The sequence below is a fragment of the Mustela nigripes genome, chromosome 6 (assembly GCF_022355385.1).
Source record: "Mustela nigripes isolate SB6536 chromosome 6, MUSNIG.SB6536, whole genome shotgun sequence".
Taxonomy (NCBI): Eukaryota; Metazoa; Chordata; class Mammalia; order Carnivora; family Mustelidae; genus Mustela; species Mustela nigripes.
This window is the reverse complement of record NC_081562.1, coordinates 107,242,951-107,248,707: the sequence shown is the minus strand read 5'-3', so window position 1 is coordinate 107,248,707 and position 5,757 is coordinate 107,242,951. Positions and strand designations below refer to the sequence as shown.

The window sequence follows — 5,757 nt, the reverse complement described above, 5'->3', positions numbered from 1 at the left end:
GCTATAAACATAGGGGTGCAAATGCCCCTTTGGATCACTACATTTATATCTTTAAGGTAGTGCAATTGCTGGTTGTAGGGTAGCTCTATTTTCAACTTTTTGAGGAAACTCCATACTGTTTTCCAGAGTATAGAGCCCATTTTAAAACTAATTTTATAATAATAATAATAATAATAATAATAATAATAATAATCTGTCTGGGCCTCAGGTCCTCATTTACATAATGAATTATTGTAGGTACCTGATTTGTGAGGCCTCATATCTATAAAATCTTGCAGTCCTCAGTTCTTAGCATTGCACCATTCGATTTGTGCCAGTAATTTTTTTGTACTGATTCTACAGCTTGCTGGTTTTGAAAGAAGTTATATCATGATAAGGATCTGTGTGAATTCGTTTCTTCCCCATAACTCTAGTGTCTTATTTCTGCCTCATAATTTCAGAAAAGCAGTTTGCATTATTTAATGTTGTCTAGTAACAGACTGATGTTGTCTGAGTAACAGACCCTGCTGTGTCTGCTGGTTTCTGTGTTAGACGTGTCTTATAAGCAGAGACATCTGCCAAAAGTTAGGATCAGTTATGACAATAGGGTACTCTATAAATAGGATAACCACATAATTTATCTTGCAAATGAGGGCACTTTTGAGATTGAAAGGGATAATAATAATGATAATAATAATAATATACTCTTAAATATTAGTAATTATATTATATATTAACCATATATTTTATTATATATTAATTATATTTATGATACATTAATTATACTTTATTTATATAATCTGATTATATGTAATTATAAGATTATATGATTATTATTATTATTTTGTCCTCGAGGGGACATCATTCCTGGAAGTACTACAATTCCTGGTTGTTATGTGGAGTGGACAGCACAAGCTCATTTTTGGTCTTCCTTCTCCAAAAATCCATTTAATGTGCTGTCATTGGATAGCGGATATATCAGATATTAAGCTGATAAGAACATATCATACTTGATCTTCACCAAAAATTGAGAAGCGATGAAATGGGTAATTATTATTTTTTTAAGATTATTTATTTATTTATTTGACACAGAGAGAAAGAGAGAAAAGGAGAGGAAACACAAGCAGGGGGAGTGGAAGAGAGAGAAGCAGGCTGCCTGCTGAGCAGGGACCCTGATGTGGGGCTCAGTCCCAGGACCCTGGGATCATGACCTGAGCTGAAGGCAGACACTTAGTGACTGAGCCCCCCAGGCGCCCCAAATGGGTAATTGTTAATAACTGTTCCAGGTCAACAGCTGTAAACCAGGAGTGTCCTGGTATGTATAGGAGCCCTGTCAGTAAAAATCTTAGAACTCCAAGTCATTCGTTTAATAGCCATTTTTCAAATGCCTAAGTGCCAAGCTATGTATTAGATGCTGGAGAGTCTAAGACAAACTGTGATTCCTGCTCTAAGGAGCTTTCAGTATAAGAGGGAAGCAGACAGAAAAGCCCAACAACTACAGTGAGGTATTAAAGTTCCATGACAGATATTTGCTCAGGGTTCCTAAGAAGGCAGGCAGAAAAGATACTTGAGCTAAGTTTTTATTTTTATTTTTTTAAATGTTTTAAAGATTTATTTGTTTGTTTGTTTGTTTGTTTATTGGGAGGGGGATGGGGCAGAGGAAGAGAATCTTCAAGCAGACTCCCTGCAGAGCACAGAGCCCGCCTTGGGGCTCAGGGCTCCATCTCACAACCCTGAGATCATGACCTGAGCCGAAACTAAGTCAGATGCTTAACCGACTGTGCCACCCAGTTGCCCCTTGAGCTAAGTTTCTAAACAACAAAATGTAACCAAAGGGTTTGTGGCAGGTGGCAGGGGGTATGTTGTAGAAGACTTTCAGGTACCAGATAGGCAACTGGGACAATGAAAATAACTTTTTTTTTTTAAGATTTCATGTATTTATTTGACAGAGAGAGAGACACAGTGAGAGAGGGGACACAAGCAGGGGGAGTGAGAGAGGGAGAAGTACCTTCCTGCCAAGCAGGGAGCCCGATGTGGGGCTCATTGGGAGGCTCATTGGGGGTTCATGGGGGAGCTTAGAGGAGGAGTTCATTGTGGGACTCTGTGCGGGGCTTGATCACAGGACCTTGGGATCATGACCTGAGCGGAAGACAAGACGCTTCACGACTGAGCCACCCAGGTGCCCCTGATAATAACAGTATTAATGGCAAGTTAGATTTGCATAGCCTTTTAGAAAGATGTCAAAAATTGGGTTGCTTGTCTGGAGGAAAATAGAGAAGCAGCAGTGTTGACATAGCCAGAGGAAATGAGAATAGCAATCCATAAAAGAGATGAGTATTCAGCTCCTCATGTAATTTCCGTGGAGGCCAATCAGCAGCTGCTCCCCAGGGCTCTGTTCTCTACCCACTTCCCTTTCTGCGTTCCCCCTGGATGACCTCATCCACTCCCAAAGTTTCAAAGGACAGTTCCTTGTTGAAGCCTCTTAAATGGGGATGCTCGTCTGGGCTTTCTGCTGAACTGCAGGTCTCAATATTCCCTGCTCATTGACTAACCTTCTCCCTCCCCAGATCTGCTCTTCTCCAGTGTTCTGTATTCTACACAATGACCTCTCTGCCACCCTATTGCTTATATATCAGAAACCTAGGAATCATCCTATAAATCCCCTTCTTAGCTCCATGTCCTTCTGATTCTCTGCTCCTTTCTATCTCCAGAACCCCTCCCCTCCATTCCCGCCTTGGTTGTGGCTCTCATCACTTGCAATCTGGATTACTGCCAAGCCTCCTAACTCTTCTGCTTGTCACCAGTCTGGCCCCCTTCCAAACTATCCTCCCTCCTGCGGCCAAAGTGAGTTTCTAAAACGCACATCTAAGCGCCTCATTTCATCGCTTGAAACCTTTCAGGGACTCCCCACATTGCTTCAAGATTCCATCCATCAATCTGGCGACTAAGGCCCTTGTCAGTCAGATCCATGACCATTCCTCCGGCCCTGAGGCACATGCCTCCTTCACCCAGATCTCACTAGGCTGGCTGCTCAAAACTGTTCACACACCTCTGTGCTACGATGCTGGCTTATTGCTTTCCGTTCTCACACATCCTCCCTGCTCTGACTGGCCTTCAGAAACCTCTGCTCTAAGTCTCTAGGACACAACTTTTCCACAGCGCATTTCCATGTCTGTCACCCCCACTCGATCAGTGTTGCTTGGCCTGGGCACTATTGACACTTCGGACCACTTCATGGTCATGTCCCCAGACATTGTCAGATGTCCCCTGGAGAGGAAAACTGCCCCAGTTGAGCACTACTGTGTCCCAGACTGGGAGCTCCTTTAGGGCAGAAATCATGTCTTAGTTGATTTACATCCCTAGTGCTTCCCATGGTGCCTAAGAGGAAATGAATAGTCAACTAATATTTATGTAATGAATGAAAGAAAGAGGAAATGAATGTCCTTCTCATTGATGTTGGCGGGACAGTTAAATAGTACAAGCTCCAGGGAAGACAACTTAGCAGTATCTATAACAATTACAAATTAAGACATCTGTGGATCCGGTAATTTTTCTTGGAGGGATTTTACAGCTATACTCAGACATGTGTAAAATGATAAATGTTCCACAGCATTTATTGAAGTTTTGTTTTAATGACAAAAAACTGGAAGCCTAGAGGCGCCTGGGTGGCTCAGTGGGTTAAGGCCTCTGCCTTCGGCTCAGGTCATGGTCCCAGAGTCCTGGGATCGAGCCCCGCATCGGGCTCTCTGCTCAGCAGGGAGCCTGCTTCCTCGTCTCTGCCTGCCTCTCTTCCTACTTGTAATCTCTGCCTGTCAAATAAATAAATAAAATCTTAAAAAAAAAAAACAAAAAACTGGAAGCCTAGTGGTCCACTGGTGAAACACTCTAAATAAATCATGGTTCTTTATACAGCAGAACATTATGCAACAGCAAATAGAATGAAAAACCCTACACGTACAGATATGCACTAGGAAAGCACTAGGAAATTTTAAACAGCAAATTGGAGAATAGGCTATTTCTGTTAAAAGGGAGAATAAGAGTATATATTTGTACTTGTTTGTATATGCAGGAAGAAAACCGTGGAAGGATATCCAAGATGCTCGTAATGTCTGTGTGTGGGTGGGGAGTGAGGTTGGGAACCGGGCAGTGGAAGGGCAAAGGCAGGAGGAAGATTTTTCATTATGTACCCATTTATTCTTTCTGATTTTTAAATCTTATAAATGTGTTGCCTACTTGAAATAATTTTTTTTCAGATTTTTAAGGAAGATTTTATTTATTTGACAGAGAGAGAGAGAGATCACAAGTAGGCAGAGAGGCAGGCAAGGGGGTGGGGAAGCATGATGCTCGATCCCAGGACCCTGGGATCATGACCTGAGCCAAAGGCAGAGGCTTTAACCCACTGAGCCACCCAGGTGCCACATGAAATAATTATTTTTATAAGAAAGGCAGAAAATTGTAATTGAATTTATAGGTAATGAAGTGTACAAAACTTGAACTAATCATTGGTTAATTCAACAGATAAAATTTCATTATAATTATTATTGCTAAAAAGAGTTCTATATTAAAATATAAAAAAACCCTTTTCAGAAGTCCATGGCTGGCTCAGTTGGTAGAGCATGCAGCCCTTGGGGTTGTGAGTTGGAGCCACCCAAAGCAAGATTACTTAAAAATAAAATCTTAAAACAAACAAAATAACCCCACCGTTTTTCAAATCTATGCTCATTCATGTCCCATGTGAAAATACAGGGTTCACCTAGTTATAATAAATTTCCCTCTAAAGAAAGCTTTCGTGCCACAAATGTTTTGTCTAGTCCAACATAACAGTCAATAGGTTGCTTTTTTTCTTTTTCCCCAGCTATACTTCCAAGCAGCCATTCCCCCAGATTTCCTGCAAAACTACTTTGTGTTAGACACAGCAGTGGATATTCTGATGGATAGGAAATGAACAAGACACATTCCTTGATTTTGAGTGCTTTATAACCTAATCAGAGTATACATATTCTTGTGTCTGGAGCCTTCTCTTGAGCCTTTGCTCAAATGTCAGCCCATACCATGACTCCACTTTCTAGAATAGCCACCATGGTCTCTCCATTCCCTTACACTCACTTATTTTCCTTCATCCCACCTATGACCATCTGAAGCATTTGACTATTATTCATGTTGTCTAACTAGAACAACACCTCCTCCAAAATAGGCTCTCAAATGAATAAATGAATGAGTTAGGAATAAAGGAATGGCTGCAGCATTCCTTAATATAGGGTATGGTGTAAACAATACATAGGGTCAAATAGGACATATGGACTTGAAGAATCAGAGATACATATGAATTTGAGCTGGAGAAGGTTGAAAAGTCGTAATGAAATATAGATCAGAGGTCTCACATTCTTTCTTTTTCTTTTTCTTTTTTAAGAAACAGACTTTTTAAAAGATTTTATTTATTCACATGAGAGAGAGAGAGAGAGAGAGTATGAACAGGGGGAGAAGCAGACTCCCTGCTGAGCCGGGAGCCTGATATGGACTCAATCCTGGGACTCCAGGATTATGACCTGAGCTGAAGGAAGTTGCTCAACCAACTGAGCCACCCAGGCGCCCTGAGGTCTCATATTCTTTTTTTTTTTTTTAAGATTTTATTTATTTATTTGTCAGAGACAGAGGGAGAGAGAGCGAGCGAGCACAGGCAGACAGAGAGGCAGGCAGAGGCAGAGGGAGAAGCAGGCTCCCTGCCGAGCAAGGAGCCCAATGTGGGATTTGATCCCAGGACCCTGGGATCATGACCTG

The 5,757-nt window shown here is 41.5% G+C and overlaps 1 non-coding gene across 1 annotated transcript; it reads right to left on the bottom strand.

Moving 5' to 3' along the window:
* Positions 1-830: 830 nt before the first annotated feature.
* Positions 831-1,018, bottom strand: LOC132021060 (U2 spliceosomal RNA). Its single transcript, XR_009405236.1, has one exon. It is a non-coding gene; the product is annotated as a U2 spliceosomal RNA (small nuclear RNA).
* Positions 1,019-5,757: the final 4,739 nt, after the last annotated feature.